Raw genomic sequence first — 25,038 nt, 5'->3', positions numbered from 1 at the left:
TCTATCATCTGCTTTTATTATACTCCAGAGCAGCTTAACTAATGTTTTATGTCTTCAGAGATTAAAATGTTGCCCTTCAGAAAGGGAAAGGAACATTTTAATAATTACAGATTAAGAACCTTAAATAATTTCTTAGGGAATGAAACACTAACTAAAAATAAATTTGATAAAAATATCAATTTTTTTCCTAGAGGTTCCTTTATTAATTTCTTTTTTCAATTGAAGAGTTGGATCACAGATATATAAAGGTGTTAGAAGTAGGATCTGCTTATTATTTTTACTATAGTTCTCTCTTCTTTAAAGAAAAAAAGTTGCAAAAGCACATTTGCTAGTGAACTTTATATTCTAGATAAAGGAGCTTTCTTCTATCTCTGGGGCCAGTTTTACTGTAACACTGTCAAGAATCTAAACACCAAACCTAAATTTTATGAAATATATGTAATAAGTTGCTAAACTGGGCGAAATGGAGTCAACATATCACCTAAAAACTTAGTGGCTTCTTAATGCTTTTGTAAATTTTACATTTCAAAAAATGTACTCTTTATGCCACCAGAGACATAGCTAGGATGGAAACAAATGATATCTCTTGATTCTCCTATGCAGTTAATTGGTAGCCATACAAATGTCTACAGCCCCTGAACTCACCCTATGTGGAGATAAAATCAAATGTATTCCAGTGGAATTGCATTCTTGCCTAAAAAAATAAAAAATTCCCCCCCCCCCACCCCAAATATCCTGCCTATTTTATGGCTAAAAAGATACCATAGGAATTATTTTGAAAGATACTACTTTCTTATTTAATTAAGAATTAGCAAAACCTGAGGCCTCATAACATGTTCCATGACTTTACTATGTATGCCATCCAATTCTTCGCTTTAGATAAGATGGCTCTTTTAGATATTTAACATAGTCAATGACATATATATTTTTAAAAACTGATTTTTAAAAATATTATTGATTTGCTCTATCCCTTAACACTTGAGGCCTTTACTTGGTTTACAAAGATGCTCAGTTTTCTGGCAGAAATCCTCCATGGGGATTTCCAGCTTGTCTTGGACTCCTTTGAGGTGAAGGGCGCTTCTCATTACGTTGAAGTTTATGCCAAACTGTGTGATGACCTCACGAGGTCAGTCGGCATGCAGGTAGGAAGAGAATCACATGACCAGCCAGAGGTGAGATGAACGATTTGGGGTCCAGTGCTATAGCTCACACCTGTAATTCCAGCATCTTGGGAGGCGAAGGCAGGAGGATCACTTGAGGCCAGGAGTTGGAGACCAGCCTGGGCAACATAGTGAGAACCCGCCTCTACAAAAATTAGCTGGGCATGGTGGTGTGCCTATAGTCCCAGCTACTTTGGGAGGCTCAGGCAGGAGGATCAGCCCAAGAATTCAAGGCTGCAGTGAGCCACGATCATGCCACTGCACTACAGCGTGGGCCATGGAGCAATGGAGCAAGAGACTTTGTCTCTTAAAAAAAAAAAAAAAAGAAACAAAAGAAAAAAAGATAAAAGATAAAGAAAGATTTGGGTCTAAGTGGATATAACTTCTTTATTTTCTTTCTTTCTGCAGCAGTTGTTTATAATTTCTCTCTCTCTCTCTCTCTGAGAAATTTCTCTAACCTTAAAATGTCTGATTCCTCTAGTGTTCAATCCCAGTCTCTGAGGTCCATGCTTTATTCTCCTCCAGGATCCATTCCCCCTCTAAACACTTATCATCCAATGCATTGTATAAAGAGAATTCCCAGCAGTAGATTTTGAAATGAAAGATGAAGTGTTGAGCATCTGAGCGTTTTCAGGTGCTGGTGTCAGTGCCTGCAATGCCTCCTGTTGACAACGATGGCTATCACTGGGGCATTCGAGATCTCTCTATTCTGAACAGTCTTCAGAAATCAGCCATATCTGATTGTTCTTTCAGATCAAACGAAGCAGGAAGACAAAGTAAGCTGAACATATTCTTTCACTCTGTACTTTGTTGTTAAAAGGGGGAGGAATCCCACTAGGACCCCTAACTCCAAACTTTTGTAAGAATTCCTATTCTTCCTCCGCAGCTCCTATTATCCCCCACCCACCTCCCTCCATTCTCTGTTCACTGATTGTATTGAATAAATGTTTCTTTGCTCCTCTAAGGATTGTTCTGTACTACTAAGAATTAACAGTGGATAACACCAAGGCAGACCACAGATAAACTAAACTAAAGGACATTTGCTGTTTTCAGAGAACGTGGCATGCAGCTGCCGGCATTTTGCTTCAGCCAAGAGAATTTCCTTTCTTCAAAAGAATAGTGGCAAACTTTGCAATATCATTCTTGGAGCTAATGTTGCTGGAGTCTTTTTAAAGGTGGTTTATCCTGTGTAAAATGCAAAACAGTTCAGTTTGCTCTCAGAGGTAGGTAGATGAGGAGGACACCAGGCTAAGCTAGACTCTTTTACCAGGAGCTAACTCTGTTGTTGATAAATGATCTTTTGAAGAGAGAAGATGCGGCAAAGTACCTGCCATCGAAAACAGCAAGGAAAATAACAGTGTAGTTGGTCTGCTTCTTAAAACGTATTTCTTATTGGACACGGGAAGTCATTTTCATCAAATTGGAACGTGACATAATGTATAACATGTCAAAGACATTGTTAAAAAACAAACAAAATGGAATTGAGCTGCATACAGTTAGTCTTAGATCTCTCAGTCGGTTTTACACGTTAAGATAGTTGAGCATGCAGAGCTTATAAATTCTCCTGTTGGAGGGGTTTTTAGAGAATTTCACGTAACTCAGTGGGATCTTGGTGGGGACACTGACATTTACCACTGAGTCCTTTAATGACAGCTAAACAGGAGAACACCACTCCTAATTTACTCAAGTACAATTCAGTATCACAAGGCAATTGCAGAACACTGTTCTTTTATAAAACCAGTTTTTGTGCTCTGATTTTTAACTCTTTTATTTACAAGTGACTTCAGTTTGCTTCTCCAACCCTGTATTATCCTGAACATGAGTTTTTGTATATAATTATTGTTTCCCTTCCTCTAACACTTTCTGCTATCATTAATCATATTTATATGATATACGCACATATCTTTAATTTTAAGTTTAACACATGTTCCAAGTCAGCGTTCCAGCTTAAGTCATATGGGTTTATAGCTCCTGTCCATCCACCCCTAGAACTACTTGTCTTTGTGTTCAACAGAGTGGCAAATGGTTGATCCCTTTTTAATCCTACAAGATGGCCCAGTGTCCTGCCATTTCTCTAGCTGGCAAGAGGTCTGAATAAGGGAGCAGGCAATTAGCGCTATTGCAAGTGAGAGCGGTGGATTAGGGACACATGAACCTCCTAGCCCCAGGAAGGTAGCTGCCTGCCTCTGCCGGGTGTCCAGAGCAGAAAGAGGCAAGGATCATCAAGGCAGGACCTCAAAAGTGACTTCGACATGCATACTATCCTCAAGGGAAGTGAGATAAATGAGCTTAACCGAGTCAGAGCATGAGTGAGACATACCACAAGAGGGGAACGCGTAGCATCTGTGGGAGGTCTATTCATTTATTTATTTATTGTTTTGAGACATGGTCTTGCTCTGTTTCCCAGGCTGGAGTGCAGTGGCACCATCATGGCTCACAGCCTTGACCTCCTCAGGCTCAAGCAATCCTCCCGCCTTAGCCTCCTGAGTAGCTGGGACTATAGGTGTGCACCACCATGCTGGGCTCATCTTTGTATTTTTTGTAGGGATGGGATCTCACCATCTTGCCCAAACTGGACTCGAACTCCTCGGCTCAAGCGATCTGCCTGCCTTGGCCTCCCAAAGTACTGGGATTAAAGGCATGAGCCACTGTGCCTGGTTGAACATCCATAGAGATGGAAGGAGGTACATGTTATTTCCAACTGGGAGCCAGTGTGGGTAGGTTGGTGGTGAGAAGAAACATCAAGGAATAGTCTCACAGATAAACTTCTACCTCCGAGCTCTGGTTTTGGAATGCTCTTCTTCCAGCTCTCACGTGGCATTAGTGCTCAGTCTGAAAGGCATCTTCCCCAAGGAGTCTCCTATGACCTCTCCTTCTAAGTAAGATTCTCCTGTTATTCTTTTTTTTTTTTAATTAAAAAATTTTTAGTTTTTGTGGGTACATAGTAGGTGTATATATTTATGGGGCACATGAGATGTTTTGATACAGACATATAATGCATAATAATCATATCACATGGAGAATGGGGTACCATCCCCTCAAGCACTTATCCTTCATGTTATAATCAATCTAATGACATTCTTTTAGTTATTTTTAACTGTACAATTAAGTTATTATTGACTATAGTCATCATGTTATGTTGTCAAATAGTAGGTCTTATTCATTCTTTCTATGTGTTTTTGTCCCAATCTCCTGTTATTCTCTATCAAAAGATCCTATTAATTTCTCCCCTAACAGTACATCACACTTGGTAACTATGTAATCAAGTTATTTGTTTCACGTAAGCTGTTGCTAAAGAAATTAATCTCTACAGGTGACCATGAGTCTCTTTCACCTCTTTATTCCAAGCACTGAGCACACCGTCTAACACTTATAGACATACAATAAATATTTGTTGAACAAGAGAGTGAATAAATCAGATGGACTGGGTTATATGGGGATGGGCAGTGAGCAGGAGGAAGGAAGGGAGAGTCCATCCTGGCAGAGGAAATGTGTGCATCTTCTGTATGGCGTCACCAAGACGGTTCAGCCTGGCTGGAGCACATGGAAGATGTAAATGAGTGATAAGAGATAAGTTTGAAAAGGTAAATGAGGGCAGGAATGCTGGGCTATTGATTTTATGCTTGATTCTTTAGGTAAGGGAGAGTTTTTGAGCAGGTGATCGACATCATTCCCTTTGATCATCTTATGTCTTCAACCTAGACTTGGGAGGAAGAGCATGTCTTTGCTTTAACTGCATCAAGTGTCAAAGCTATGATCTTTTGACCAGACCCATGGACCCCAGAGAGAGTTGGTTGGAGCTCTCAGGGGCCTGAGATTTAAACGGAAATGAGTTCCTATGACCTGGCTGTGTCCTACAGTGTGAAGGTTCATATCAGGCCAAGCTCAGCATCTGAGATCAATTCAAGTCAACAGATTAAATGCCTCTAGGGTGTGTTCAGCCCTGTGGTGAAATACAAAATAAATCAAAAGCAGGGTTCCCCTGCCTTAAAGAGCAGGAGAGAGCTGTCTCTGATGAAATTGCTGGAACAACCTCCCCACTTGAGGGGCTGCAAAGGACTCAGGCAAAGCTCAGGTGCACAGTACCTCTCCCCCTACAGAGCTGCCACCCTGGGGCCCAGGACATCGATTAGTGCCACTGTGGACCCCTGTGGTCATGGGTCTATCCTGGACCAGACACAGCCCAAGAGGCAGTGTGAGAATGCCCTAGATGGGCAATTAGCTGGCCAGGGCACTCGAGCTGTCCCTAAGCATCCATGTTTCACTGGGCAAGCCATTTTAATAATCAGAATGTGTTTATCATTTCAAAATATTGGGTATTTGTTAATTTATCAACTGCTTATTGCGTATCCACTAAACGCTAAGCACTGTGCTGAAGGAGCCCCAACTTTTCTGGGCTCATGTTAGAAACAAATGAGATAATGAATGGGAAATATGCCCTCCAACTGCAAACTCCTATACAGTGTGAACCGTTTTAGGTTTGTAGAGGAGCCTACACAGCTGCCTGAGATAGCCTGGGAGTATTGCATTTCATTTGGTCATAGAAAATACTGCTAAAAAGCCAGGAGAGGTGGTATACACTTGCAGTCCCAGCTAGTCAGGAGGCTTAAGCGGGAGGACAACTTGAAACCAGAAGTTTCAGTCCAGCCTGGGCAACATAGTGAGATCCCATTAGATCCCATTTGTATTATATATAATATATATGTATATATACTACTAAAATACTGTATTTGAATCAGGACTTTAAGACCCAAAACGCAATGAAATATACAAACACAAAAGTTCATCAGATTTTTAGGACACTTTTTAAAGCTGGAACCTCAGAGTTTGATCCCCACGTATAAAAATATTTATGTGGAGAAATGAGTTTATATTCTCATCCTTGACTTACAGAAACACTTTACTCCCAATGCACTCCTGGCAATAAGAGCAGGTCCACTGGCCCCCATTTCCCATCTGCTGTGATCCCGTGATGACTTACTCACCCAGAGCAGAGAACTCAGTTGTGGGGAAGTCTGAACAGGGTGGGGAGGAATGTTAGGTGAATGTTAGGCAAATGCAGAGCTCTGAGGTGAAGAGCTGAGTGAAAGCACTGAAGGGTGAAGAAGTGAGGTTTGTGGCTATGAAAATGAGGGAAAAGGTACATCCTTGCTGCCATTAAGCAGGCAGCTATTGGTGGCGAGCCTTCAATAGCCCAGCTGGTCCTTGAGAAACAATGCCTCTGAATTTAGCTTCACTGCTGGCCTCTGTGGTCCCAAAGCCCATTTCCCACCTGTAGGTGGGAACGTCAGCTTGCACACTTCCGTAGCCTGAGTTCCATGTTTACCGCTTCCTTCTCTCCCCCATCTCATTGACGCTATGCTCTTGCTTCTGATGACATGACCCAAATCTAGCTGGGCTCTTTGATTGCGTAGCTCAGGTGCCTGTTCCTTCATAAGAGGTCTATGGATAAAAGGCCTCTCTATGCAGCATCTTCATGATTTCTGGGGATTGTAAGTGGTGACTTAAGTAGAAATATTAATATAACCTAGACCTGCATTTTTTCAGCTTCGGCACCATTGACATTTGGGGTTAGAGAATCCTTTGCTGTGGGGGCTTCTCTATGCACTGTAGGATGTTTAATAGCATCCCCTACCTACTGGAGGCCAGTAGTACCCCCTCCCCAGGCGGTGACAAGGGAAAATGGCTCTTGATATTGCCAAATGTCCCCTGAGAGGCAAACCTGTCCTCCTTTGAAAACACCGAGCTATACAGATAAACTAGAACAACACTTTAGGGTAATCTTTAGTGCTTTGTCTCCGACATGACTTTCTGAGAAGGTAATTCAATTATTGCAATGATCTTAAGTACTCAAAGTATTAAAACTTCTGAAATCTTCAACTATCTAATTGTGTTATACAGGGCAACCTTGCTATAACTGTAAATTATATGCCCAGACAATACCACATTTGTTCCTCCAAAGTAGGCACCTAAAAAATATTTGTTAAGTGAATAAATTATGCTCTTTAAGAAAGGAAAAATATCACGCCTGTAATCCCAGCACTTTGGGAGGCTGAGGTGGGCAGATCACGAGGTCAGGAGATTGAAACCATCCTGGCTAACACGGTGAAACCCCGTCTCTACTAAAAGTACAAAAAATTAGCCGGGCGTGGTGGCGGGTGCCTGTAGTCCCAGCTACTCGGGAGGCTGAGGCAGGAGAATGGCGTGAACCCGGGAGGCGGAGCTTGCAGTGAGCCGAGATCGCACCACTGCAGTCTCGCCTGGGCGAAAGAGCGAGACTCCGTCTCAAAATAAAATAAAAAAAAAAAAAAAAAAAAAAAAGAAAGGAAAAATACTTCATTTGCTCTTATTTATTTATTTTTTTATGAGAAGTAGTTTTGCTCTTGTCGCCCAGGCCGGAGTGCAATGGCGCAATCTCAGCTCACTGCAACCTCCACCTCCCGGGATCAAGTGATTCTTCCTGCCTTAGCCGCTCCAGTAGCTGGGATTACAGGCGCCCGCCACCACACCCAGCTAATTTTGTATTTTTAGTAGAGACGGGTTTTCACCATGTTAGTCAGGCTGGTCTTGAACTCCTGACCTCAGGTGATCCACCCGCCTCGGCCTCCCAAAATGGTGAGATTACAGGCATGAGCCACCATGCCCGGACTTCATTTGCTTTTAACTGTGGCCCAAGGAGTCTTGAAACATATTTTTCTACCACATTAATCAGCACACCAAGAGCAGATGTGAACTGAGGACTCAACAGAATGTGGGCACTTTGCATTCCTATGCCAGCCACTGTAATCGCCAGTGGCTGAAGGTGATCTCTGGAGGCCATTTGAATATTCCTGTGCCATCTGGTTTGAACAATATAATTTTTTAAAAAATTAAGGTTGCATTCTTTTTTGTTTTGTTTTGTTTTTTTCAGATGGAGTCTTGCTCTGTCACCCAGGCTAGAGGGCAGTGGTGCAATCTTGGCTTACTGCAACCTTTGTCTCTGGGGCTCAAGAGATTCTCCCACCTCAGCCTCCCGAGTAGCTGGGATTACAGGTGTGCACCGCCATGCCTGGCTAGTTTTTGTATTTTTCGTAGAGATGGAGTTTTGCCACGTTGTCCAGGCTGGTCTTGAACTACTGACCTCAAGCAATCCGTCTGCCTTGGCCTCCCAAGTGCTGGGATTATAGGTGTGAGCCACCGCAGTCGGCCACAATAGAATTTTCTTTCAGAAATCCTGCACTAGTCTCTTTCCTCCTCTGAATTTTCACAGCATGTCACTGGGCCTTTGCTGTATCATGAATCACTGTATTTGATGTGTTTTGTTTATGACCTTATTTCCCTTAACAATCTGAGAACTCGTTGTGGGTCAGATAAATGTTTGATTCATCTTTTGTATTCCAACAAGGGATACACACAAATTAAAGAAATACATATTTTTAGGCCAGGTGTGGTGGCTCACGCCTGTAATCCCAACACTTTGGGAGGCCGAGGTGGGCAGATCACTTGAGGTCAGGAGTTTGAGACCAGCCTGGCCAACATGGCAAAACCCCATCTTTACTAAAAATACAAAAATTAGCCGGGCGTGGTGGCAGGTGCCTGTAATCCCAGCTACTCAGGAGGCTGAGGCAGGAGAATTGCTTGAACCTGGGAGGCGAAGGTTGCAGGGAGCCGAGATGGCACCACTGCACTCCAACCTGGGAGACAGAGAGAGACTCTGCCTCAAAAAAAATTTTTTTAATTAAAAAAAAAAACCATATTTTTTAAAGGTGCCCTTGCCTTTAAGGACTCAATTTCTCTTCTAAGTCAATTTTCTCAACTACGGGCCAATGCCTGGGTTTTAATGTTTTCAGTCTGAAAGGATCAGCACCAAGTTCTTCATTGTTCCCTGATTTATACGTGATACTCCCCAAGAGATATTTGTGTATAGCCACAGATCTCACCCATGGTAAAGATAAATAAATGCCATTTAAGCTGTCGCTGATGCCGAGATCTGTGACTGGCCCTCAAATCCTTCTTAGACTTTTCCTTTTCCTCTTAAATGGTAATCAGATCTCTCCTTGAGTGTCACTTTACCTTGATTTTGAAATTTGGCATTTAATGTAATTGTGATTTTAAAAATCCATCAAGAGCAGGGATACGGCTCATGTCAGTGAGAGACGTTATGCGTCAGTGCTTTGCACGCTGAACTTGCCCGCTGAATCTAATGGGTGGTGTTTGAATGGGGGTAGAGGACCCAGGAGGCAATTCCAGGCGACACTAGGTTGCTGACCACTCTGAAGAGCAGAATAGCTGAAGTGCTTTCTCCGCCCACCTCCCACTGTCCCTTTCCAGGGTAGAGGAAAGCAAGTCTTCAAACTGGCTAAAAGCTACGCTAAGGTAGGTCTTAAGGTCAAAATCTGATACAGAAGAGGGAGTACTGATTCAGGGTTTTCTTTGCACACCTCATTCTTTGGATAAAGGCCTATTGCACTTTATATAAATCTACCCTAAGATCATGCTCACACCAAAGAACTTTTGTTCATGAGGTGTGTCAATGGTAAGTAATTGAACAGAGAAAAAGGGTGATAGGTAGATCTATAGCTGGACATAGAAACAGACACATACAGAAGCCAGCAAACAAATTGCCAGTTTCTCCTTGAGTGACTCTGAGAAGTACCAGCTGCTGCCTGACTCCCCCATGCTATGTGGGTCAGAAGGATATGAGGACCCAACTATTAAAAACATCACAACAAAATGTACCCTTAGTTGGTCCTAAGGAGTTATAGAAAGCTCCTCTAATTGGCCACATCAGAGCAGATTTTGAACTTCTTGCATGAAAACAACTTACCATTCCTGGTGGTAACACCATTTACAATGAGGTTTTACTCTAAGTGTTCAGGAATAATAGACACAGTATTTTTAAATAAGTGTGTTGCAACAGGCAGGCAGTGTTTTCAAAAGCATCATCTGCTCTCCTTTTAGAAAGGTAGGTTGCTGCTCTGCTGGAAAAGTGAGATTGGCTCTCATGAAATTTCTTTCAATAAACAGTGTCTGAGAGGGATTTTTCTTTTTTGGCACTTGAATGGTATATATGTAAAAAGAAAAAAGTTTCCTTTATAGAGGTACAAAACATATCCTTTACCCTGAATATGCTATTTGATTGAAGTCACCTTTGTGAATTCAACTGAGTTTTGTTATGTTTACAAATTGAATATTTTTTTACATCTGACTCTTCTAAAAATTTGCTGTAGTTGAACAATTTGTCACTATTAGTCTTGTTCAGATGTTATAAATCAACAAAGAGCATGATTATCTGGTAATATCTATGTGTTTGGATTAAGTCAACATAAAATCGGTGAACTAAGGAGGTGTTATTCTTAGGAAAACGAGAAAAGAAAAAAATGGGAGTAGATGGTAATCTATGAAATCCATATTTTACTTTGATATTCACCTATAGTTGTAATGCTTACTAAATAAAATATACTCTGTTAGTAGATAACAATTTTCTGGCTAATCATATTTTATCATAGTTTAGTATCCATCATCATTTGAACTCTGGAATATCTAAATTTGTACAACAAAGAACTTTGCTAAAATTGTGGGGGGAACTGATGAAAATTTACTTTTAGCTTATTTCACATTGATTAAATGAGTTCTTATATGAGAATTATTATAAGAGATTATTGGTGAATTATCAGGGCACATTAAAGAGGTTTATTTAGGTAATATCTGCATGGCAACCACAAACTCCCGTAGAATATTCCTCGGGGCCACTGCGGGGAATTGACTGGGCTGCATGGATCACTGAGCTCATTTGCTATGACATTTCTTATATAGTCAGGCTCACAAAGCAAGAGATAAATCAGCTGTGGAAAACTGTATCTCATAAATAACGTCATAATTGGAAAGGATTTCAATCAAAAGACCTGAAACACCTATGTCTGATCAAGCTCAGTTTAGACATATACATAGCAGATGAATGGGGTACGACGCACTTATACGATGCTGAAGCACAAGAGTCAAGGTCAGAGAATTCTGAGTTGCTGCCTCTACACAACATTAAGAATATCAGTCTTGGTTATTCAAAGCCATCTCTGTGCTACTAGAATAGATGCTGCCTACTATATTATTTCCCAGGAACATGGTTCATTTATTCATGCATTTTTTTTTTTTTTTTTTTTTTGAGATGGAGTCTCGTTTTGTCGCCAGGCTGGAGTGCAGTGGTGCACTCTCGGCTCACTGCAATCTCCACCTCCAGGGTTCAAGTGATTTCCCTGCCTCAGCCTCCTGAGTAGCTGAGACTACAGGTGCGCACCACCATGCCCCGCTAATTTTTTGTATTTTAGTAGAGATGGGGTTTCACCATGTTGGCCAGGATGGTCTTGACCTCCTGACCTCGTGATCTGCCTGCCTCGGCCTCCCAAAGTGCTGGGATTACAGGCGTGAGCCACTGCGCCCAGCCTATTCATGCATTTAACACATACTTACGGAGTTTTTCTATATACTTGCCATGTTTCCTGCCAGTGTCAGCAAGTGGAATTATCACAGTCCTTTTAGTAGTGGAGTTCTCTGAAACTAGACATGACCATCCCTTCTAACCCTCCTATTTATCAGGCATATTTACCTCTGGTAATCTTTCCTAAAGCAGAACTTTCTAGTCAGAACCTAACAAGAAAGATGACTTCAACAGAAAACTGGCAATTGGCTACATTTCCTAGAGGCAAAACTTTCAACATTCATTGCACCTCCCTAAATCTTATTGCAGTGTGATCAGAGGGGTAGGATCTGGTATGCTTGAATTGTGGCTGCTCCATTAAAAAAGAAAAATTCTTGGCATTGCCTATATGAACATTGACGATATCTGCACACTACCCAAAAAGTCTTAGGATTGAAAGTTCAAAATAGAAACCTGCCATAGGACATGGTGCTCTTGTGAACTAATTATATCAAATAATAGTAATAGGCACAAATTATTGTGTTATATACAAAGGTATCTTCATTTATTTATTTATAGACATGGGGTCTTGTTTGTCACCTGGGCTGGAGTACAGCGGCAGGATCATGGCTCACTGCAGCCTTGACTTCCAGGACTCAAGCGATCCTCCTGCCTCAGCCTCTTGAGTATCTAGGGCTATAGGAGCATGCCCCCACACCTGGGTATTATTATTATTATTATTATTTAGTTTTTGTACAGCTGGGGTCTTGCTATATTGCCTAGGCTGGTCTCACACTCCTGACCTCAAGTGATCCTCCCGCCTCAGCCTCCCAAAGTGCTGGGATTACCATGCTTGGCCTAAAGGCCAATGCACAATTTGTTGAGCGTTAGTTTACAGATACCTTAGTACATTGATCAGATTTTGCCTTCATAAAACAATAGTAGGGAGGTATATTATTTCTATTGTATAGATTAAGAAACTGAGATATAGAAAGATAATTAATATTTCCAATTTGTAAGAATTAGAAAGCGACAGAATAAGAATCTGAATGTCATTCAGTTAGTTCCAAGGCCCATGCTAGCTTCATGATTTAAAATGGCACCTCATGTAGCGTTATATTTATTTATTTTTGCTGATTAGAAAACTGAAAGCAAAAAGGTACCACATATTTTAAAAAACTGTATAATACCCTAGGAAATACTTTCTCTGATTCCTGAGTTAATAAACAGAAGTTTTCATCCCCTTGCCTCTGGTCATCTTGCTTTGCTCCTCTCTTGACTGTTTTCTGTTGATGGTTCACTGTGGCCTCGACCTCCTGGGCTCAAGTGATCCTCCCATCCTGGCCTCCCAAGCAGCTGGGACTACAGGCACATGCCAACATAGCTGGCTACTTTTAAATCGTTTTGTAGAAATGAGGTTTCACTATATAACCCGGATGGTCTCAAACTCCTGGGCTCAAGCGATCGTCCCACCTATGCTTCCCAAAGTTCTGGGACCACAGGCGTGAGCCACTGTGCCCGGCCTGGATTTTAAGTCTGTGAGGTTAATGCTTTATATCTGACCACAGACTACGTTGAAATAATAAACTTCAGAGCAGTGCTTTTTAACACGTTTCAGAGTGAGTTTGCCAACAACCTCTCTGCCTTAAATAGTTATTTCTGCCATTTTTTCACTATCCTTGGGACAGCCCCAACAAGTCCATTTTGCTCACTCCGTAAACTCCCAATGTAGAGTAAATCGCGATTCAACTTCAATTCACCCTTAAAAAAAAGCAATGACCTAACAAAGGAGAATTTTTTCTAAACTTCGGTCTTCTGTTCCTGTTCTTTCATAGGTTATGTACTTCAGCAAGAAAATCTATTTAGCCTCTTAATCTTTTTTTTTTTTTTTTTTTAATTGAGGCTAGGATACAGACATGGACATCGTACTTAGAAATTCGCTTCTACAAAGTCAGATCCAAACATTCGCAATCAAAGCATTCAATCAGACTGAACGCTTCCTTGGGTATAGACCCTCCTCAGGATTCTCTGAAATCAGACTGAAAACTTCAGAAAGTTACAGTCTGGAGGCAATGAACCACACTCCTCACACCCAGGCCCAGAGATAGCCCTGCTCGTTCAGAAGGACAGGACTAAGAAGTAGAGTGAACAATTATCACCGTGTCCCACAGATTTAACACTCTAACTTTTCCCTTGCCCCAAACGCTGTGTTTGCAAAACACCGAAACATCCAGATGAAAAAAGTCAAATCTGCAGTCAGCCATTCTGATTTTTATTCTACAAGACAACAAACAGAGAGATACTTGTAATCATCAGAGAGGCTTACGATGTTTTTTGACATTGTTAATTTATGCTGTTTCTTTCATCTCATCCACTTCTTTGCTTATGCGCTAGATAGTGATATATCAGCTTCCAATCCCTGTTGAGGCAGGGAGGGACTATCCATCTTGAGTATCGTGTGGGCTCTCTGATTTCCCTTTCCCTTGCCCTTTTGGTCAATAAGGCAGGAAAAAGAAATAAGAATTCTTATTCAAGCCAAAGGCTTTGCAATCTTGAGTTCCATTTTATAAAGGCGCGGGAAAGGGTGGAGCTTACTGACAAAAAATGATAGCCTTGGCTAATCTGGGGATTTCAATTATTTATGATATTCCTTGTCTCCATTTTGAAAACAGACCACATAACATTTTACATGTTTTCTATCCTCTTCACCACCTCTCGTAAACAAGAGCAGGATTCTGTGCCATGGAAATTGTGTGATTTTTCGTTCTCAGTGCCATTTTTGGAAAACATTATTTTGTCATATTTTAATTTAGGACATGTTTCTGAGTATTTGTTAGGCTTAGTTAAAATATCTGGGTGACCTTAGGACATATAAAGTGTATTCACAATCACACTGGAAAGCATTAGTTAAAACGTATGCAGTAAGAGCATACCCACTAGATCTGCTCTAAATCCGGAGAGGCACACTCAAGAAATCTTCCTAAATAATATAGTTTGAAGAAACTCTTTTGAAGTTTTTTCCTTTCTTTTTGTGGTGTGTATTTTTTCTTTTTTTTTGGTGCTTTTCCAAGGTTAGAAAGCATGTCGTTCTTCTCCTTGCTTTTGGAAGAGCTTGGTGGTATGTGGATGGTAACTTTTGTTTCCTCATCAAGATATATACTCAGATACGTATTTTAAAGGTAGTAGCCTACCTTCATAGATGCAACTATCACATAAGAAAATTTATCCTTCAATATGTATCTCAGAGGAACACTATAACATTCAAGTTTCTATATTAGCTATTAAAGACAAACTGCTTGTCCTAGAGAAGCTTCCAGTGTGGGAAGAGTGGAATTCACGAACTGGCAAGAGAAGGATTTGAAGAGAGAGAACTTACAAGACAAGGGGAGGATGGCGTGTTTTATTATAGTGGCTTTCGTAGGGAGCACTTTTTCCAAGGCGAAATGCCTAAGACCTGAAGGAATCTCATCACCAATGGGCTTCGGAGAGCCAAGGATTGCTTTTGCACTGAATATTGAGTTATATTTTTATAGCAGAAAACACACAGGTGATTACATTTCAGCTCAGAGTGCCTGAAATTAGGTGCGTGGCTCCCATTAGTAATAAGAGGAACTGTGCACCCAATTCCCCAGATACTTCAATAATAATTTATCCAAAAAATTTAATTTATTTGAAGTCTATTATAAAACTAGACAGAGAGATGGGTTTTTCACAGTGTATGCTTGTGTCATGATTCACATTTGAATGAAAAGAGAAGTCAGGAGGAGGATTTGAGGAAAATATCAGCAGAGCAACTTAGATAAATCGTCACTTATCTAGGTTATGTGTATATTGCACACACATTTCTAGGGTCTTGGTTTCTACAGGCAGTTGTGCAAAATATAGTGCAAAAATTCTTACAGAGGATCTTAAAAGAACAATAACTGAAGAAATACACAATGGTAAATTATTAAAATCGACTTTGCATTAACTGTTTTAGCTTAACATAAAAGTCTCACCGTTACCTAAACTGAGATCAAGGGAAGAGAGATACCCTGTATACCGAAGATGGCACATAACATAGCTAGCTATTCATTCCAGAGTTTTATTTTCATTTTGATTAATTACTCACTGGGCATGTAAGAATGTGTATGTGTGCATGCAGGAATGCTTATTAAAGTTCTCTCTTATCCCCTTTCTCTGAGATGCCCTTAGGGGAAATGTGAAAACGCAGAGCTTGAGACGGATATTAAAATAAAACAATAGTAGTTGCTGCTATTTTATGCAAAATTACACCACAATTTTATTCTTAAAAAAAAAAAGACGACCTTCTATCTTATCTTCTCTCTTCTTAAATGGAATAGCAAAAAACTCTTTTTGCAATACTGAATTAGTGTCAGCTTCACACACACACACACACACACACACGTGCACACACGATAACTTGTTTTGGATAGAAAATTAATTCAGATCCAGTAACTTGAACACAAAATAGTACCAGTGACATAACCACAGTTATTGTCATAGACTCTTAAGATGTATGCGTGCCCTCTAAACTTCTGACATCATTTTAAAAACTTAATATATTGTCTTTGAATGAATAGCATCAAAAAGAAATATGCTCATATAACTCAATTTCTCTGATGTAAAAATGTTGACATTCCTACATATTCGTATTTTATAATTATTTTGTAATTTATTTAGAAAGTCTTTTACTTCATGAAAACTTTTTGCTAAATTTTGTATTAAAATAAGAAACACACCATCGATTAGGAGAAAGCAAAGAAATTCAGAGTTAAACCCTTTAAGCCCAAAGAGTCAGGACCTTTGTGAATGACTTCCTCTAGGACACTGGATCTTCTAGGCATGTTACTGTACACTCATCCTGAGCGGGACACTTAGCAGATTTTCTCTTGTAAATTCTTTTGTAGCTTCCTGGTAGAAGACACTTTCCATTTTGTGGAAAGCCCTCAGAATATGGTTTTAAATGAATCTGTTCACAAGGTTCAAAGGCTTTAAATTACTAGACCATGGTTACCATTGAGAAAACGCATTGAGCTATATCAAGGAGAGAAAAAAAGTAACCAGGTACAAGTTTAATTCTCTAAGGTTGACATGAAAGTGCTGATCAGAAAGGATTAAGACTTCCTGAGAACAAGAGAACTCCCCAACACATCACTTCCAAACTGGGGAAAGCACGTGTGTATGCACTCACACACACACACCACACCACACCATACACACTCTATAATCCATTGTGATCATTTTATCCTATCCTGGTGGAAAATTCTCTCTAGTCAAAATGCAGAGATTCTTTACTTTCGAATGTCCTCATTCATCTGATTTTCCAGAAAAAGAAAATCCTGTAGAAATAGTATGAGAACCAGAGTAATTACACTTTTTGGAATCATTTACCTACAGCTCATTCATGAAGGGTAATAGCATAAGTAATGGACTGCAAAGTGAACTGTAGCTTCCTGAAAGTAACTTCTTTTGTCAAGACCAACAAGCTGCATATCTGAAGAAGCCTTTAAGACTGGACATTTTGGTTCCTGGGACTTACCTTCTCTTCTTTAAAGAGGTCTTTAGTTCTCTTGCTTGAACAGAAATTCTAAGTCACTGCGTCTTAGAAGAGCAGGAAATAATCTAGAATAAAATAAATAAAACACATAAACTGGAAGAAAATTTGATAAGATGGTTTATATGAATAATTTTAGTTCTAATACTTTTTAAAAATTATCAGCTGTATTATAACAAGGGATTACTATTGATTTATTACAATTATACAGAAAAGATTATTAATAACCATAGGAAAAATGTTTGTAGGCTACCCAAGCAGTGTGTTAAGCTGAGCTTTATTTTATGTGTTCACATTAGAGTCTTTGCTTTTTTTCCAGTAGTTTAAAATGAATAAATTTATATGGCTATTTATCATTACGAAAAGTGAAATGTTTAAGAATTTACCTAAGCCCTGCCACCTTTCTATCTTGTTTAAAGGCCCTCCCATCCCTGTCCCTGTTGCAGATCCCAATGACATGTTATAGGAATTAGATCAAGGTTATGTTGAAGATCTATAACACATGTGTAGGGATAGACACGCACATACACATACATACATGACACACACACAGCACGAGATAGCCTGGAATAGACTATCTTTCTTCTCTTTCTTCTAATTAGATCTTAGGTTACGTTGTGTTCCTAGAGCCCAGGATTAGGTTCACTACAGTGTGAACTTACAAATATTTGTTTCTGGTAATATTGAAGAAAAAAAATACAGGAGTTTCCTATTTTTGCATGTCACTCAGTCATTTTAAACCACAATCACAGCAAAAATAAATCAATACCTTGTGTTTCTCATTTTAGCAATTCAGTCTTTTGGAGTAGTTTGCAGTGTCAAACAGTGAGTCCCATTTTCTGTGTCCCCCTTCTTTCCCTAATCCTCACCTTACATTAAGAAACAAAAAATGAACACAAGAACGTACAAACAACAACAACAAAAAACCATGGAGGGTTTAGGAGAGGCAAAGAGAAGGAGTAAGAAATTACTTTTAGGTTTGAACCTTGTTGACTAAGAGATAATCAATATGATTATCAGAAAAATGGAAACTGGGAGAAAACCAGTTTTTCAGAAAGCTGGGCAGGGTGTGGTGGCATGAATGAAATTGGTGACTTGGGAAATTGAGAAGTGTGAACAAGGACCGGAGAGGCTGACTGGGTGTTATAAGTAGATGAGCACAAAAGATTACATAGAAATCTAGGGAGATGGAGTAGAATAGGTATATTCTAGACCTTGTTGGGAGGTTTCCATGATTTTCCCAGGAAATTCTGTGTAAGCCACTAACTGAGAAATAACCCAAGGTGGGAATTTGCTTTGCAAAAAACTGGAAAGTCACGAAGGCACAGAAGATATGGGAAGAGTAAAGAAATAGATGACTTTGGAAACCGGACTGTGTTCAATTGATTGATTAAGCCCTTTCCTGCCTTTCTCCCTTCCTTCTCCCTCTCCTCTCCTCTCCCCTCCCCTCCCCTGCCCTCTTCTCCCCTCCCCTCGCCTACCTTACCCTCCCCTCCTATCGCCTCACCTCTCTGCCTCACCTCAGCCTCCCCTCCCCTCCCCTCCCGTCCCCTTCCCTTCCGTCCCCTCCCGTCCCCTCCTCTTGTCTCCTCTCCTTTCCTTTCCTTTTCTCCCTCCCTCCCTTCCCAACTTCCTCCTTCTCTTTCTTCAATTATTAATTTATTTAACTGATGTTTGCTGAGCACTTTTTATTCATTTAAGCATTGTGCTAGGTGCCAGACAGGGACAGGAAAGTGGCTCTAAGATAAAGAATCTGTGGAGGGAATGAGGTTACTTCCTGGGCTTTTTTCTTCACGATCATGTCAGTGACAATCGTCTATTCCAGGCTATGTCGTACTGTGTGTGTGTCGTGTATGTATGTATGTGGGCATATCTATCACTACACATATGTTATAGTATCATTCATGTTTGTCTTCTCTTTTGCATTAATTCTTCTGATTTTTTTCACACAGTGGGAACCTGAAGTAGGTTACTGCATATATGTCCTTGGTGTTTTTATTTAAAAACCTTCCCACTACTTCAGACTGGCTGCTGTGTACCTAAGCACACTTTTTGCACCAGTGCTGCCATGGCACAGCAAACAACTGCTAGAGATGAACCCAATGAAGGGGCTTTCTACAAAACATCAAGGGGTAGTGGGAGAACAGATGTGGCATCCTGGCATTGGAAATGGTTTCCTGAGCAGGGAAAGGTGATTTAACTCGGGTGTGTGGCAATCTGTGCCCACATATCAGTATTCCTCTACTGAAAGAAAAAATTTAAAAGTCTTTCAACCAAGAAAACAGGATTCAAACATCTTGAGGCGTTTGAGCCACCATGCCCTGGAAATAAAGTGATTGGTGGAGTGAACACTTTAGCTCCAGACCTCAGATGGCTCTTGAAAACCCAAGATTTTTGAGGCAGTGTTTTAGGGTTTCTAGAAAGTTGGATTTGAATTTCATCTTTTAAACTATGCTATTTTATGGCCGGGCGCAGGGGCTCACTCCTGTAATCCCAGCACTTTGGAAGGCCGAGGCGGGTGGATCACTTAAGGTCAGGAATTCGAGACCAGCCTGGCCAACATGGAGAAAGCTCATCTCTACTGAAAATACAAAATTAGCCAGGCATGGTGGCGGGCACCTATAATCCCAGCTACTCGGGAGGCTGAGGCAGGAGAATCACTTGAACCCCAGAGGCGGAGGTTGCAGTGAGTCAAGATTGCACCACTGCATTCCAGCTTGGGCAACAAGAGTGAAACTCCGTCTCAAAAAAAAATCATAATAAAATAAAATATGTATTTTAGCTTTCTGCAGCTATTCAAGAAGTCTATAGCTCTGCATTGGTCTTGAACTCAAGTCTGTGCAGATCTTGCCACATGTAATTGTTGCAATGTGGGCCCTACTATAGCAGGGATGTCATTGGCTCAGTGAAGTGCCAGATGCTTTAAGTGCAGGATCTAAAACCAGACTGCCTGCGAACAGACTCTGACTCTGCCACAGAACAGCTGTGTCAGTATAACCTTGAGCAAGACACTAAAATGGTCTATTCTTAATTACTGCCACTTTAAAATGGGCAGGAAATACCTTCTCTTGGGTTTGTTATGTGGATAAAATGAATTAACATTTGTAAAGCACTTAAAAGAATACTAGTACATTTAATAATAATTTGAAATCCTAAATTATAATTATTTATATTTATAAATAAAGATGAAATAATTTTGCCCTAGTTAGCGGAGATCATTGCTTTTTAGACCAGGAACAGAATCTTGCTTGCTAAGAAGAAGTTATCAATGAATCTTTGCCAATGGATGTTTGAGACTGGACTCAGAATGAAGCTAGCCATATTCTTCTAGAGCCAACTCACTTCTCAATCAGCATAGACTATCTTGAGATGAACAATACAGGATGGAACAAATGTGTTGTATGTTTAAAAATACGTGAGCAAAATCACGTGAAGTAGAAAAGTATAATGAGAGGTGTTTGTTTGTTTGTTTTATCATTAGAGTAGTTAAAATTTGGCCCAGGCACAGTGGCATGCACCTGTAAACCCAGCTACTTGGGAAGCTAAAGTGGGAGGATGGCTTGAGCCTAAGAGTTTGAGGCTGCAGTGAGCTATGATGGCACCAGTGCATTCCAGCCTGGGTGACAAAGACAGACCCTGTCTCTAAAAATAAAAATAAAAAATTTTCTTAAATCCTCAGTGTCGTTATGTATGAATATGTCCTATGCTCCTCACCAAGTTTCAATTTTACCTTCAAACAAATCACAGTGAGCATAACAGTAAGATGCCGATTCTTCCTGTGTAAATTCACTAGCTAAACACCATAGGAAAAAATGTATGAGAACAACATTTAAATGTGCCAATACAAACAGACAAATAACATAATTCAAAGAAAGTTGCTGCCTTGCCCTTGAGGTGATAACTCGCTCCTGCAGAAAAATGATTAAACTTTATTCTGCTGATAGTGAACAACTATCTCCTAGGAAAATACATTTGATATATAAGTTTGGTGATATGATCCAAAGAATCTAAAACTGTACTTACAATATATTTGATAAAGAAGTTTGGCCAGGCGTGGTGGCTCACGCCTGTAATCCCAGCACTTTGGGAGGCCGAAGCGGGTGGATCACGTGAGGTCAGGGGTTTGAGACCAGTCCGGCCAACCTGGTGAAACCCGTCTCTACTAAAAATACAGAAATTAGCTGTTCATGGTGGCACATGCCTGTAAGTCCCAGCTACTCAGTAGCCCGAGGCAGAAGAATTGCTTGAACCCAGGAGATGGAGGTTGCAGTGGGCTGAGATTGCACCACTGCACTCCATCCTGGGAAACAGAGTGAGACTCTGTGTCACACACACACACACACACACACAAAAAGAGGAGTTTGGAGGGTGAGAGAATATGAATTATTCACAGTTTAACAGAATGAGAGTACATCTATATAGAACTCCATTATTTTTATTTTTTTCCATCCTGTTAGTATAAATGGATATAAGGGAGATTCATACTTTATAAAGAGTATATAACACACAAGAGGAAGACACAGTTTAAGAGATTAGGGCAGTTTTCAACACACCATGAAATAAGCTGGCAAAAATACACTGAGATCTGTTGACTGTCAAAACCATTTCAAAAAGTAAATTGAGTTTGTTATAAAAAAATCAGCAAGATAAATTAGTTTAATAAAGTTGTGGCTGAGAAGTATTTAAGTAATTTTTTATCAGGAAAATTAATAACTTTTTTAGGGGCTCACTTGCCATTTTAACACTAGACTAACACCTGAAGAAAGCAAGAGTAGTGGTTCCTATAAAAGTGTTTCCAAAATGTGTGCAAGTAAGTGGTCTTTGCATGCTGCAGAGATAACACTAGACGATTGAAATGCCAGATTCTTTGAAAAGTGTTTGTAATATTTATTCATTCCATTGTTTAGCAAATATGATTTGTGCATATTATGTGTCATTTTGGGTTTGGGGGATATAAAGCCAGGCACAGCCTTTGCCCTCATGTAGTGAGACAGACATTAGATTATCGACCGGGTACAGTGGTTCACGCCTGTAATCCCAATACTTTGGGAGGCCAAGGTGGGCGGATCACCTGAGGTCAGGAGTTCCAGACCAGCCTGGCCAACATGGTGAAACCCTGTCTCTACTAAAAATACAAAAATTAGCCGGGCATGGTGGCGGGCGCCTGTAATCCCAGCTACTTGGGAGGCTGAGGCAGGAGAATCACTTGAACCTGGGAGGTGGAGGTTGCAGTGAGCAGAGATCACGCATTGCACTCCAGCCTAGAGCAAAACTCCATCTTGAGAAAAAAAAATCAGATGATCACACACAGATGCAGTTGTAACATACAACAACTACGTGCTGTAGGACCACAGCACAGGAAGACCAAGGGACCCAGTGAAGGCTCCTTGAGGAAGTGGCATTTCTAACAGATCTGGAAGTTGGGATTTATCTAGGTTGGATGGAGCAAGAGTGAGATGCTGGGATGGAGAATCTTCCAGAAGGAAGGGAGAGCCTGCACAAGACCCCGTGATAGAAGGGAGAATGGTGAGTTTGAGGAGGTGAGAGAAGGCCAGTTTTGGGGCTCAGAGCCATCGACTTGGTGGTGTAGCAGGAGGTTGGGTGTCAAAGGGACTGAACTAAGCAGAGTGTGGTGGGGCGTATTAGGATTTTGATTTTCATCCTGAGAACAATGCAAACCTTTGGAGGGATTTAAGCAGGAGACATCGTCATCATGTTTGTATTTTGAGAGTATTATTCTGACTGCAGTTTGGAAAAGTGATTGAAAAAGGACGGAAAGCTTAGTGGGAACTCTTTCAACAGCCACAGCAGCAGCAAGAGAACTGCTGATACAACAGTTGCCTGTGAGCATCTAAAACCTCCACATTAAAAAGACTCAAGTGAAATTTAGGAAGTGAGATTAATGACACTAGCCAATAGATAATGTCATATGCATGTCAAACAGGCAGAATTTTTAGAGTTTTGTTAATTCTATTGGTAGTGAGTTCCAGAATTCATGTTTTCATAAATTCTAATGTTTCAAAAACTAAAGTTTGTTGCTTGTTCTGAAGATAAATGCTACAATTAAAATGGCAAGTGAAACCAAAAAATGCTATTAATTGTACTGATTACAATAACATTACTTAAATACTTCTCAATTTCACTGATCGAATTTGTTTATCCTGCTGGTATTTTTAATAGCAAGCTCAATTTGCTGATTTAAACTGTGTTGCCATGCTTTCACTGGCACGTCAAGCAGCAGTGATGAAATTTAAACTTTGGACTCAACATGTAAGACAAAAATCATTTAAATAGCAAATCAAACTTTGAATTATTTCTGATAGAAACAAACCTTCAGGTATGGTGGGATTTGAGACCTTACAAAATGACTGTTTAGAATATCTCACAATGTTAAAAGATGCATTTGGAAGAGGAACGAACAAAACCCCCAAGAACCATGAGACTATGTAAAAGACTGAACCTATGACTGATTGGGGTACCTGAAAGAGATGGGGAGAATGGAACCAAGTTGGAAAACACACTTCAGGATATCACCCAGGAGAACTTCCCCAACCTAACAAGACAGGCCAACATTGAACTCAGGAAATCCAGAGAATCCCAATAAGATATTCCATGAGAAGGTCAACCCCAGGACACATAATCCTCAGATTCTCCAAGGTTGCAATGAAGGAAAAAATGTTAAGGGGAGCCAGAAAGAAAGTTCAGGTCACCTACAAAGGAAAGCCCATTAGACTAACAGTGGACCTTTCAGCAGAAACCCTACAAGCCAGAAGATATTGGGGGCCAATATTCAACATTCTTAAAGAAAATAATTTCCAACCCAAAATTTCATATCTGGCCAAACTAAGCTTCGTAAGCAAAGGAGAAATAAAACCTTTCCAGACAACCAAATGCTGAGGGAATTCAGCACCACCAGGCCTGCCTTACAAGAGCTCCTAAAGGAAGCACTAAATATGGAAAGGAAAAACTTACCAGCCACTAAAAAAATACACTGAAGTACACAGACCAATGACACACTATGAAGCAACTACATCAACAAATCTGCAAAATAACCAGCTAGCATCATCATGACAGGATCAAATTCATACATAACAATATTAACCTTAAATGCAAATGGGCTAAATGCCCCAAGTAAAAGACACAGAATGGCAAGCTGGATACAGCCAAGACCCATTAGTGTGCTGTAGTCAAGAGACCTATTGATATAGTTTGGCTGTGTCCCCACCCAAATCTCACTTTAAATTGTAATAATTGCTGTGTGTTAAGGGTGGGGCCAGGTAGAGATAATCAAATCATGGGAGTGGCCTCCCCCAGGCTGTTCTTGTTATAGTGAGTAAGTCTCATGAGATCTGATGGTTTTATAAATGGAAGTTCCCTTGTGTGATTGCCTTGCTGCCATGTACGACATGCCTTGGCTTCTCCTTTGCCTTCCACCACTTGTGAGTCTTCCCCAGCCATGTGGAACTGTGAGTGCATTTGACCTCTTTCCTTTAAAAAATTACCCAATCTTGGGTGTGTCTTTATTAGCAGTGTGAGAACACACTAATACATCCATCTCACAGGCAAAGACACATATAGGCTTAAAATAAAGGGATAGAGGAAAATTTACCAAGCAAATGAAGAGCAGAAAAATGTAGGTGCTGCAATCCTAGTCTTTAGCAAAATGGACTTTAAACCAACAAAGATCAAAAAAGACAAAGAAGGGCATTACGTAATGGTAAAAGGTTCAATGCAACAAAAAGAGCTAACTATCCTAAATACATATGCACCTAATAAAAAAGCACCCAGCTTCATAAAACAGGTTCTTAGAGACATACAAAGAGATACAGACTCCCGCACAATAATAGTGGGAGACTTTAGCACCCCACTGTCAATATTACACAGATCATTGAGACAGAAAATTAACAAAGATATTCAGGACTTGAACT

At 40.3% G+C, this 25,038-nt stretch overlaps 1 protein-coding gene across 1 annotated transcript in view; it reads right to left on the bottom strand.

The window, feature by feature from the left end:
* TENM3 (teneurin transmembrane protein 3) overlaps positions 1 to 25,038 on the bottom strand; it is a 2,759,728-nt gene that overhangs the window by 745,286 nt on the left and 1,989,404 nt on the right. The window contains exon 9 of the mRNA XM_054553580.2: positions 17,096 to 17,178. The gene's annotated coding sequence lies outside the window, so the exon portion shown is untranslated. The remainder of the gene's footprint in view (positions 1 to 17,095; positions 17,179 to 25,038) is intronic.

This window comes from Pongo abelii, chromosome 3 (genome assembly GCF_028885655.2).
Source record: "Pongo abelii isolate AG06213 chromosome 3, NHGRI_mPonAbe1-v2.0_pri, whole genome shotgun sequence".
Lineage (NCBI taxonomy): Eukaryota > Metazoa > Chordata > Mammalia > Primates > Hominidae > Pongo > Pongo abelii.
The sequence above is the reverse complement of the archived record's forward strand: the minus strand, read 5'-3'. Positions and strand labels throughout refer to the sequence as shown.